The following is a 12,853-nucleotide window of genomic DNA, read 5'->3' as shown; positions in this document are numbered from 1 at the left end:
GGGCCAGGCCGTCATGCCCCCACGTCCATCGGTCACTGGACGTGAACTGCATGGGGCGGGACGTGTCACCTTGGCCGAGGCGCTTGCTTCGGCTGCGCATCCCGGAGGGCGCTGCCAGCTGAGGGCTGTCCTTTGTTCTGATTGCGTTTTTTAATTCTCAAGGCGAGCATCAAAACCTCTCCCACGGGGGGTTGGGGAAGTTCTCTGGGAGAAGGTGCTTTTTGAGGAGAGATGACAAGAAGGGCAACAGGACTGGAGCGGTGTGGAGGAGGGGCTGGTGGTGGCAGAAGTGTAAGTGGTAGCAGCGAGCAGATCACACACAGCCTTGAATCCATGGACGTGGCTTTTGCCCCCAAATGAGAGGGGAAGCCCGTGGTGAGTTTTGAGCAGAGAAGGGCACAACTTGACTTCAGATCAAGGGCTGGCCCTCACTGACTCGCGGAGAACAGGCAGTGAGTGAGGGGCAAACAGGGAAACCGGCCACGAGGCTACGGTCGCAGTAGGGAGGGTAGGATGGGTGGGGCGTGAGGTGTGAGAGAGGGGTCTGGAACCAGGATTTGGCCTGACTCACTGGAAGAATGGACTTGGCCATTATGAGATGGGAACCATAGAGGAGGGAGCCTGGGGTGGGGGCCCCTTACCTTCTCAGGACTGCATCCCTCCCTGTGGGCACTCCCTGGGGCTGTACTCAACTAAACTCCCGCCGCTGAGGCTCTGGAAGCCTCCCTGGAGCTCTGCAAGCTCCTGGAAGGTAGGGCTGAGTCTATGTTTATCTTTGGAGTAACTGCTCGTGGAATGGGTGCATGGATGAAGGGATTCAGGAAAGTCCCATCATTCAGGTAGAAGTGATGCTTGGCTCAGCTAAGGATGAGGTGATAGCATTTTCTGGGCTTCCTGACTTCTGCTGGTGGGAGTGGGATGTGGAAAGTGAATTCTCAGAGGGGCTGGTCTGACCAGATTCTATGCTGCCTTTTCTTTTCTCTTTACTCTATCATCACTTGATCCAAATCTCCTGGAGAAAGAAAACAGGGAGATATGGGCTGCCACTACGAAGGGGAAACGGGAGCTCCGGGCTTCTCCCAGCCCCTGGGTTCACTCTGTGAACAGCCTGCCCCACACAATGAGGAGAAAGGTCTGAGTCATCCCTGGAGAGCAGATTCCCATCTGATCAGGCTCAGAGTCTCTCCACGGTGCCCGTTGCCATGGCAAACAGCCATTTACTGAGAGTCAAGCAGATCATTCCAGAACCCGTGCCCCACTGGTTACCCTGTGACCGAGCACAGTGAATAGGCTACGCTTTGAAGATGCCAAGTCCCGAACCCGCATCTGGGCTCAGTGTGTGACCTCCCCTCTGACAGGCAGTGCTCACGCTCCTGCTTTGCACCTGGACAAAGCTTTCGCTTCACCTGCTGTTCTGGGAGAAGGAAGTGTGATGTTCAGATGCTCACAGCCCCTCGGCCTTAGAAAAGAGCGTTACTCTCTGTGCTGATGAGGCTGAATCCCTGGCTCTGAGCTGTCACTGAAGGCCAATCCTGAGCTAGTTTTCCTGCTGGGCCTTGCGTGTCCCCACATCAGACACTCAAGGGCAACTCACTGGTCAGTGACTAAGGTTGGATTTTTGTTTTGTTGGGGCAACCAGAATGTCTCCCTTTTTTGGGCTCCTTGGTGGATAGAATGGGGTATAGTATAGCAAGGGTTCAGCACAGGGCCCCGCCCCAGGGAGGGGCAAAATGCATGCCTGTCCCTGTTTATTATCCTTATTCCCTTCCTCGCCTCCCCCTCCATCCCCTACACTCTCCTCTGCCCTTTGTTTCCCCGCAAAGGACTCCAGAAACTTGAAAGAGAGCCTAGAGGGTTTCCTGGGGGTGGTGTTCCTATAACCAAAGCTGGTTGTATGTATTTTCCAATAAAATAATGGCCCCTATTTCTAGAGTGTCTACTGTATGCCATGCATGGGCTATGTGCTTCTCACTTGATTCTTATTGCAACCTTTAAGGTTTTATTATCCTTATTTTTCAGATGAGGAAATTCAGATGAGACTCAGAGAAATTAAGTAACTTACCCAAGATCACATAGGCTATTTGGACCTGGGAAGTCTTATTCCAGAGCTTGGGCATTTGCCCCACATGCAGTCCTTTTTTGTTGTCATATTTGTGTTTGTATTTGCTTTGGGCCTCTTCCCAGCTCCCCTTCACACCCCTCTCCCAGGTTCCCCTGAGTAGCAGTGCCCGCCTTCCTCAGGGACACGGGGCACTTCCTGCCTCTGCTCCCTTTTGACTCCTCTCTGCCCTCAGTAAGGCAGTGGCCACTTGACCAGCCAGTGGACCACACCTTCCAGTCCACTGAATGAACATGGAAAGAGAAGAGAAAGAAAGGAAACAAGCCCAAGTGTGAGACCGACTGGGGCCACAGCCATGTGGTCGTCAGGCTCATGAGAAGGGAGAAGGCCCTAGGACCAAGGGGAATGGGGCAGGTGTGGTCCTGGCAAGGCCAGCTGTCCAGGGTCCAATGGCAAGCTCTGGGCAGTCTGGGGCGCAAGCTGCAGCCTCTAGGGAAGGGCTGGAAAAACTCCAGCAGAATGTTAGGTCCCCACCTCAGCAGACTAAGGGGAATTCGAGCTGGGCTTGAGGTCTGTAGGGCAACAGAGTGCTGGGTAGGGAAACTGAGTCAGGGATCTTGTCCTCCATGCTGGGTCAACTCATGGGTCCCCATGCAGGCTTCTGACTCCCAGAGTGACCTGGCTATACAAGCCTTAGGCCCATGGGCAATAGAATTTTACCCCAGCCCCAGGGGCTGGCATTACTCAGGCTGCCAAGACACTTGCTGCCCGTCAGAATGGTCTCAGACCTGGGTAGTGCTGAGTGTGCATGGGCATTCCAGCTTGGGGAGCAGGGAGGAAAAATTGGGTGAGAAGAGATGAAGATGGCGCCTCTCAGCACCCTAATTCTCCCACCACAGGATCCTGGCTACACAGAGCTCTCCCTCCCCAACATATTATCCAGGGCTCCCAGGCCCCCCGAAACTACTATTCAAGAGCACGTAGGGGTGGCGTCACCTAGGGCTTTGGAGGGAAGAACCTGATAACTTGATTGCAGGACTTCATACTAAAGTGTCAAGGACTACTTGTTTTTTTCAAAAAGGGTCTAAGAACCTCAAAGAAGCCCCTCCTTGGTGTGATGTGGGGCTGGGGGTGTTGGTGAAGCTGGGGGATGCTATACACACCCTGATCACTTCCTGGGCGCTTGTCCCGTAGTTCTGGCCTATTATGAATTCACACATTGTGACGTGGCTCTCCCAGACTGAGAGGCTGGCTACAGAAAAAGCCGCAGGGAGAGACGAGGGAGGCCACGCCTCAGGGGCTCTTTGCTGTCTGGCTCCATGGGTGACGTTCATTATCCCTAAACCCCCAGCGCTGGAAGTCAGCCACGCCGGCCTCTGCCTGCAGCTGTGGACGCCCATCCCTGCTCCACCAGCTTCTTTCCACCTGATGACCGCTGCCGCCTGCACAGGAAGATGGATGGCTGCTGTCATCCAGGCAGGTGTGTGATGCAGAGGCACAGATCAGGGCTGACAAGGGGCAAAGGTGGCCAATGCAGACAGGCTGGAGCTGGTATGGGGCTCTTGGGAGGACGGATGCCCCAGCCCAGCCCAGCCCTCTCGTGGAATGCAGTTGCCACTCTGACCTCCTTGCCTTTTCCTCGTTTCTGGAAGCCTCTCCCCTTGGGACCAGCAGGCTGGTGGTACATGGGCACCATGGGCTGTCCTGCAGCTCCCCTGCTCCCCCACTCCCTGCCCCCTGTGGGTGCCTCCACAGTCTCTGGAGACCCGTGTGCTGGCTCTGCCTGCTGTCCTTAGCCTGATGCTATCAGTACGATTTCCACCCTCGTTGTTACCGGGGAGAAAGAGGAGAAGGAAGGAGGGGTCATTGACTCCCAGGGGACACTCCCTCCCATCAAGCTGTGCACCTAGTGACCAACCACTTCAATTTGCCTGGGACCAAGGAGGTTCCCAGGAAGTGGGGCTTTGAGTTTTAAAACTGAGAAGTCCCTGGCAAGCTGGGACGGGTCGGTCGCCCTGTGTGGAAAGCCGGGGGTGGGTGGGGCTGGAAGCAGCGCCTCACGGCTCTGGAAGAACAGCCTGTCTCTCCAGCTCCCCTCCGCCTCTCCAGGAATGCGGCTTTGTGGTCGCCTGGCCATGTGAATCTGGCTGTGGCTGCTGGGGGACTCAGAGTCCCCCTGATGAATGTCCCAAGAACTGGTGTGCTTGGAACCTTGGCAGTGCCCTGAGAACGAGACGGCCCCGTGTCATTGGCACCATCCCCTCCCCTGGAGGGGGGGGGGGACCGGAGCCTGTCCCTGAGAGCTTAAGGTCCAAACCAGAGAAGCAGAGGCACTGTCAAGTCCAAGGGCGGGGTAGGAAGTGAAGAGGTCAAGGACTTCTAAGAGCGTGAGACAAAGCCAGGTCAGGAGTTGAGAAATCCAGAGGAAGACTGCTGAGTTGACCACGTGGACCATGAGAGAGACGGTGGGCTTTGTTATGGGACAAGAATGGCCAGGCAGACAGCCCTGACCAGCCATCACAGGTCACCCCTTCACATGGTGGGACTTACGGAAGGCACACAGTCTAGTAGACAGTGGAGAATGTCGGCTACGTGCCAGCCCTGTGCTTGACGATGCGTGGCATGCAAGCTTCACGAAGCAGAGACCCTGCTCATCGTTTACATTCCTAACTTTCCGAGCACCAGATAATATTAGCTAACACTTACTTAGTACTTAATATGTGTTAGGCATTGTTCTAAGACATTTTAAAAACAGCTTTAGTGAGATATAATTCACATACCATACAATTCACCACTTTAAAGTAAACAATTCAGTGGCTTTTAGTATATTCACAGAGTTGTGCAACCATTACCACAATCAGTTTTAGAACATTTTCATTACCCCAAAAGGAAACCCTGCACCCACGAGCAGTCACTCCTCATTCTCCCCTCCCCCTGCCCAGGCAACTACTAATCTACTTCCTGTCTCTCTAGATTTCCCTGCTCTGGACGTTTCATACACATGGAATCATATAATACCTGATCCTTCGTGACTGGCTTCTTTCACTTAGCGTAATGTTCTCAAGGCTTATCCTTACTGCATTTGTCTGTACTTCATTCCTTTTTATTTCAGGATAACCTTCTATTGTATAGATGTACCACATTTTATTTACCCATTCTTCAGACGGACATTTGGGTTGTTTCTACTTTTTGGCTCTTACGAACATCTGTGTACAAGTTTTGTGTGGATATATGTTCTCATTCTTTGTTCTCAGAAACTTATATATATACCATGTGATCCTTAAAACCCTATGAGGTAGGTAATATCACTATCCCTAAGGCTCAGAGAAGTTAATTAACTTGCCCAAGGCCACGCAGCTTGTAAGTGATGGAGCTGAGGCAGGAACCAGGCAGTCTGGCCCCAGAGTCTGTGCCCAGAACCACTCTGCTCTATTACCTGGAAGAATGCCTGGCACAGCCAATAAGTATTTATGGAACGAGTGGCTGAATTAGACAGGGGCCCTGCTCTCCGGAGACTCATAATGTAGTTGCCTTCTTGCAGACAGCTTCTCTCTAATTAATCTCTGCAATACTCTCGGGGTTGGAAACAGGAAGAGGAGGTGGTTGGCTGGAATCAGATGTTAAAAAGCTGAACGTAGTTGACGCCGATTGCATAAAGGGACCCTTTCAGCTGTGCTGAGGCTGCAGGTTCCTAAGGGAGAGAAGAGTCAGCATACGGGCTGAAATTTTTGAGAAGTTACAAAAAACTTCTGCTTCAGAGTGGCAAACAGGAAATCTGCTTTTTTGGTTGTTTTTTCAAGTGAGTGATGTTGAAGTTCATTTGTGTGCCTGGTAACATCTCTGCCTGAGGTTCTGGACTGCCTGTTCTGTGTTACCTGTCACCGGCTGACCAGGAGAGCTGATTCTGGGGTGGGCGGCTGAGCCGAATATTCTAGGGCAGCAACTGGTAGGGAAGTGTAGAGGTTCAAAGCCAGAGAGGCGGAAATCCTCATCCTAGCTCCAGGTGAGCAGGGAGACCAAGACCCCAGCAGACCATGTTCCCCAGAGCCCAGCCCTGCTGCATCCTCTGCAAAGCCAGCACTCCCTTTGTACCAGCACCCACTCCATAGGCACTCCCATGTTTCTGGGAGGTGGCACTGACTTTTACGAATCGGGCAGTCATCAACATGAATCTTAAAAAAAATTTTTGTTAATTGAAGTACAGTTGATTTACAATGTTGTGTTAGTTTCAGTGATTGAAAGTGATTGAGTTATATATATATATACACATACATATATATATATAATATTTATTCTTTTTCAGATTCTTTTCCATTATAGTTTATTACAAGGCATTGAATATAGTTCCCTGTGCTATACAGTAGGTCCTTGTTGGTTATCTAGTTTATATATAGTAGTGTGTATCTGTTAATCCCAAACTCCTAATTTATCCTCCACCCCCCCACCCCCCTGCCACTTTGGTAACCATAAGTTTGTTTTCTATGACTGTGAGTCTATTTGCTTTGTAAATAAGTTCATTTATCAATGTGAGTCTTAAACACAGCCTGACCCTTTTACCCTGGACTCAAAAACCTTCACTGTCCACAGAATTAAGTACAAATCTCTACGCCTGACCCTCAGCGCTCTCAGGGCCAGCGCCCGTCTCCCCTGTCAGCTCTGACCTCTTGGCTCTGCTGCCCACCTTTCCCTCCACCCATACCCTCCACCCACCCCCTCCACCGTAGCATTCTGGGTCCCAGCCTCTCTTCTCTCCCTGCACAAGCCCACTTTTCTTTTGCTTCCCAATCTTTGCTCAAGTTGTTTGTCTTGTCTGGAATGGCCCCTCTGGACTATTCAATTCCCCATATCAATTCCTGTCTCCTCCAGGAAGCTTTCCCAGTCCCTCTGGCCATAGAGAATCTCCCCCTTCCTCGGGGACCATGTTACTCCCATCTCTTTTTTTTTTTAATAAATAAATAAATTTATTTATTTATTTTTGGCTGCATTGAGTCTTCGTTGCTGCGCATTGGCTTTCTCTAGTTGCAACGAGTGGGGCTACTCTTCGTTGTGGTGCGTGGGCTTCTCATTGTGGTGGCTTCTCTTATTGCAGAGCCCGGGCTCTAGGCATGTGAGCTTCAGTAGTTGTGGCACGCAGGCTCAGCATTTGTGGCTCACGGGCTCTAGGGCGCAGCCTCAGTAGTTGTGGCGCACAGGTTTAGTTGCTCCGCGGCATGTGGGATCTTCCTGGACCAGGGCTCGAACCCGTGTCCCCTGCATTGGCGGCGGATTCTTAACCACTGCACCACTAGGGAAGCCTACTCCCACCCCTTTTAGCACTTCCCCCTGGTCTACAGTTGTGAGAATTATTTATGTTTATCTTGTTCCTGGAGAGAAGAGACAAAATTGCACTTTGTGTCTGCCCTTTCCCCAGGCCTGGCATAGTGTCAGCACATAGTAGGTGTTCAGTTTCTGGGCTGAGCTGGCAGCCTCTAACGAAGAGTTTGTCTTCATGTGGCCTGAGTCCACAGACAACCAGGTGTCCTAATGCCCTTTGTGTCTCATTCTGACACAAGAACATATGCCCCCATGGGAACGTGGTTTACTATAGACTCAATGGTAAAGGAAAAGAACACCATGAATGAAAATGCTATAAATATTTGGTTGGAATTTTAAAATATTTTTTAACCTCTCAGAATCAGGGCCACTTCTAGCCAACATGGTGTCTTGTGCAAATCAGAAAAAAGGACTCCTTTTTTTCCTGGATAAATACAACCCTGCACCAGGGCACATGGCTGGATTTCAGTCCTCACGTACCCCCTTGGCCAGGTGCCCTTGCACAGTGCACAACCTACCCAACCTTACAGTGCCATTTGGGATGAAACAACTACTTATAATGTGTAAGTCTTTTGCTCTGCTTCTATACAATTACTTTCATACATATTTTTGTATCTATGAAAGCAGAGGACTGCCTATATACAGTATTTCCTGTTCATTTACTCTTTAAATTAGACAAGTTGTCCCATATTCAAGACATCCCTAGAAAAGTTGAGAAAGCTGGGCCATGAAACTATGAAAATTGCCTGAAGGGCGGTGCTCTACTTCTAAGACCAGAGTTCGTGTTCCCTTCCTTCAGCAATTCTCCTGCCCCTTTAGCGCAGGAGCCACCCTTCATCTTGTTTCCTAGTTATCTGTATCATTTCTTCTCCCTTCTACTAGATTGTCAACTCTCCGAAGACAAGCCCCAGCAAACAGCACAGAGACCTGAGGGAGTTTGCTGGCTGTGCTTTGATAGAAAATGAGCAGAATTGCTGGAATCATTATTGTTATAATGCAGAAGAATTGATATATTTTCTTCAGGTACTTACGTCTCTGGACTCTCGTAGCCTTTTGGGCATAAGCAACCCTTGGCATACCGATTTGCTTCCATTTCTTCTTCCTCCCAGCAGCTGATGGGAAAACCTTTGCTGACACCAACAGGGCTTGTGGATGATGGAAGACTGGTAACTGTCAGATCTTCCTTGGGATTGAGTCATGCCCTCCCAAAAGGATTGCATTCAGGGACTGGTAGATTCCAGCACTTTCTGTGAACAGGGGCTCTGTATGTTTTCTGTAGTTGGTTCCTTCCCAGTTGTGCAGAGGAGCCTGGGCTGAGCTTTGGGCTGAGCCAAAGGAGAGAAGAGTTCAGGTGTGGGAAGAAAGAAGTGGAACCCACCATGCCGGGCAGCCTTCTAGATCTCGCTGGGCTAGGAACATCCCCTCTCAGGCCTCATCCTCCTCTTCTCTAAAGCAAGCAGGAACTCAATGTCATGTACAGCCATGCTCGTCAAAGTGCGGTTCTGGGACCAGCGGCATCCGCAGTGCTTGTAAGAAATGCACACGAATCTCAGGCACCGCCCCAGAACTGCTGCATCAGAGCCTGTGTCTTGACAGCATCCCCAGGTGATCTGCTGTACATCGAAGGTTGAGAAGAGCTATTCTGAAGCCCCTTCTGGCGATAAAGCTTTACGATTCTGTAGGAAGGTACCCAGTAACAACAGCCAAAACATATTGAGCCTTTACTCCGTGCCAGGGCCTCTCCCATGAGCTCTGCTCATTCCCGGCACAAGCCAGAGGCAGGGGCAATCAGGATACGTATTTTACAAGGAGACGAAGCTAAGACGTGGCTCAGAAAAGCTGGGCTTCTCGGCTGAGGACACCCAGCTAAATGGGGACAGAAGTGAATCCACAATCAGCTGGGCCTGACTTCACGCCTCGTGCAGCATCGTCTCAAGGGTCCAGGCAAAACTTCAGAGAGGAATTGGTGTTCGAATTCTGCATTGCCAGATGCTGAGGAGTTTGCCAGGCAGGGAGTGGGAGAGAGATATTCCAGGGGAGAAAAAGAGCGAGGGCAGTGGCCCCAGGGCACGAGAAAGTATGGCAAGTCCAGAGAGTGGCCTGAAGTTTTGTTCTAATAAAATGAATGATAATTTGGCATGAGCTGGTTTCTGCTGAGCACAGCATGGGAAGAGGGGGAGATAATCAAGTTACCCAAATTATCAGCAAGTTTAAATAAAATCTAATGACATTTTAATGTGTTTTCTGAAGGTGCCGTCTACTGCAGTGAGATGTACCACACTGAGCAGATGTATCACGTGCTCGTTGTGCTGGAGAAAGAGCATGCTTGTGGATTGAATTTGCTTTTTATAATTTAGCTACCACTACTGTAAAAGGGTCAATTTCACCCCTGGGAGTCTCTCTTTGGAAGGAGGAACCATCACCAAAGAACCTTATGCTTGTTGAAATTCTTCCTGCACTTACCTGTCAGCCCAAGCTTCTGAAGTTGTCCTCAGGGGGTCCTCACATCAGTGGGCAAAGCAGCACAAACTCATGTGGTGAGGTCAGAAGTCCTTTTATAACATACTGTAACCATGGTGACACCCCTTAAAGTCAAATTTCGGAGACATCTATTGGAGCAAACATTTTGTAAGCTCATCTTTAAAGATCTTGTGAGAGGCCTTGCCCCAGTGATGAATCACTTGATAAAAACATACGAAAGAAAGGAAAATCAACACATCCCTCTCTTTAACTTGGATTTTCCTTTTCTGAGGAAGCATCTGAATCAGGAAGGTTTGAGTTGTAAGGGACAGAAACTGTAAGGAAACGAGGCCTAAATAACAAGTAGCCCAGAGTTAGGGCAGTGCCAAAGACTCACTATGGGATGGCTACTCAGTAACATCTGGGACACAGGCTTTTCCCAACCTGTCCTCTTCAAAATGTTGGTTTGTCCTGTTGTCAGCTCCCCTCATGGTCCCAAGATGGCGGCAGCAGTTCTAAGAGTCTAGTGGCATAAAAAAGGGAGGCATCATCTCATGAGTTTCTTATAAAGAGGAGAGAAGCCGTTTCAGAAAGCCCCAGCAGCCTCTTCACATTTCACTGGCCATAACTGTGTTATATGCTCTCTCCTAAACCGATCGCCAGTAAACTACAGTTGGCTTAGATGAATGGAGATTTGCCCCTTGAGGTTGAAGAAGATACCTTCTCTGAGCACTTGTCTGGGCTGGGCATAGGGTGAACTCCTGAAAATAAAATCAAGGCTCTACCAGCGGGAAAGAATGGCAGGGGACATGGATTTGGGTAAACAACCATTAGAATTTGCCATTAATAATCATATATTCATGGTAATGAAAAATTTCTTGAAATTCTGAAATCAAAGGGTGGGACAGTCAACTGTTGGTACAAAAGTGCTGCATAACAAACAATCACAAAATTTCAGAGGAACTGAAAAATAATTAACTCATTGGTCTGTGGATCAGCTGGTGGTTGTCTAATCTAGACTGTTTGGCTGGGGTGGCTCAGCCCCACCTGACTCTCATCCTCTTCCTGTGCCCAGCATGTTCTTCTTATGGAGGTGGCAGAGGGGCAGGGGCCCAAGCCCCAGAGACCAAGCCTGTTTCAAAGCTCTGCTTGCATGGTATCTGCTAATATCCCATTGGCCAAAGCAGGTCACGTGACCAAATTCAACATCACGAGGCTCCACCCATTTAGTGGGAAGTGCTGCAGAGTTAAAGGGCTGAGGGCCTGGATGCAGGGAAGGGTGATGAGTTGATGCAGTCTACCACAAGGGGAAACAAAATGTTGTCAAAAAGAAAATTAAGGGCAACTTTAACAATACTCTTATTTTTAAACTGCACTTTAAAGATACAAAGACTTTCTTTAGAATATAAAAGAACTTGGGGATGTTCAGGTGAATATAAACATTAAAAATTTGTGTGTGTGTGTATAGGTTGCAAAGGGTCTTAAAAAGCAGATTTTTCTAGCTCTGAATAACCCACTGTGTGTGGTTATATTAACACCTCATATCAGGGTATCAGTTTCCTCAGAGCTAACTGTTCCCATCGCCCCCTCTCCCTCTTCTACAAAGCAATACCTGTGGTCTATACTGTGGAAATAAATGAAGACACCACTTAAATGAGAATAAACAAGCTGTTTATTTAGAGCAGAAACTCAAAGGCAAGTGGAGGAGAGGAAAGCTTTTCAAAGGCTGCAGGTGTGCCCTGATTGGAGGTTGTCGTCCTGAGGAAGCCGGAAGCAGGTAACTAGAAATAGGGCATTTTACGTGATTGGTCCTGAATTGGAAGCAGGGACAAAAAATTGGGGAGCTGGGAGGCGTTGACCGAGTCCTGACCTTTCTGGCCAGATTGCTGCCGAGGCTGTGGTTTGGATTTCCCCGCACGTGGCTGCAGAGGTTGTGGTCTGAGTTCTACGGCCACCTGTGATCTGAACTTTGTCCATGTGTGTGTTCGGTCTCTCAGGACCCATCTGAGAAAGCCCCAACTCCTCGGCATGGCGTAAAGACCCCTTCACTCTCCAAACAACACTTCTGGCCCCCACTCCTGACATCAGTGGTGCCAGCAATCCCCCCACCCGTTTCTCTCCCAGACGCAGACCGCTCCCAGCTCAGCAGCCCGGCCTCAGCGGGACCTCCGCCGCACGCTCCCAGAGCCCAACATGTCCTCCTCAGGTCGTGCCTTCCATTGCTTTACACCTGTCCATGGAGTCAGCTCAAGAGTCCCCACCCCTGTGCCTTCTCTCGAGCTTTTCTTCCACCTCAACTGGCTCTTCCCCATACAGAACTGCTGCTGCTTCTGTGTCCCCCAAATCATTTGCATAAATATTTATTAGGACAGGGATGGATCTCATTGTGCAGAAGGCCTCTGTTACTGTTTGTCTCCTCCCCTAGGCTGTGAATACCTTGAAGGCAAGCAGTATGCTTTATTTTTGCCTACTATAAGAGAGTAGACTTTTTGGAAGGAAGGAAGGGAGGGAGGAAAGAAGGAAGGGAGGGACCGAAGGGAGGGAGGGAAGGTCATAGGTAGGGTTGACAGATAAAATGCAGGATACTCAGTTGAATTTAAATTTCAGATAAACAATTTTTTAAAACATAAGTATGCTCCAAATATTGCATCTTAAATAGATTTTTAAATAAGCATGATAAACAAGTATACTAAAAATACTAAAAAACTACTCAGTGTCTATACAAATTCAGCTGGGTATCTTGCATTCTTGTTTGCTAAATACAGCCCCCTTGATCATAGGGCAAACACCTAGTTGAACTTGAAAGCGGTTAGACTCTGAGGCCAAGATGCAATGTCCCCAGTCCACCCTTCCCTTCCCTGTTGGCCAGAGCTCTGCCCTGGGGCTGGCCAGGCTTTGTTGCTGTTGTGCCCAGTAAAACCCCAAGGATAAAACCCCAATAGCTGTCTCCTTCCTTGGAAATCAGAAACCAGGCTGGTAGTTTCCGAGAGAATGCTTTGAAGAGTCCTAGAGGAGAAGAAA

The 12,853-nt window shown here is 49.4% G+C and overlaps 1 long non-coding RNA gene across 1 annotated transcript; it reads left to right on the top strand.

Moving 5' to 3' along the window:
- Nucleotides 1-1,187: 1,187 nt before the first annotated feature.
- Nucleotides 1,188-12,326, top strand: LOC117199914 (uncharacterized). Its single transcript, XR_004481285.2, has 3 exons — nucleotides 1,188-3,539; nucleotides 8,255-8,395; nucleotides 9,623-12,326. It is a non-coding gene; the product is annotated as an uncharacterized LOC117199914 (long non-coding RNA).
- The last annotated feature ends 527 nt before the right edge of the window (nucleotides 12,327-12,853 follow it).

This window comes from Orcinus orca, chromosome 14 (genome assembly GCF_937001465.1).
Source record: "Orcinus orca chromosome 14, mOrcOrc1.1, whole genome shotgun sequence".
Taxonomy (NCBI): domain Eukaryota; kingdom Metazoa; phylum Chordata; class Mammalia; order Artiodactyla; family Delphinidae; genus Orcinus; species Orcinus orca.
The sequence above is the reverse complement of the archived record's forward strand: the minus strand, read 5'-3'. Positions and strand labels throughout refer to the sequence as shown.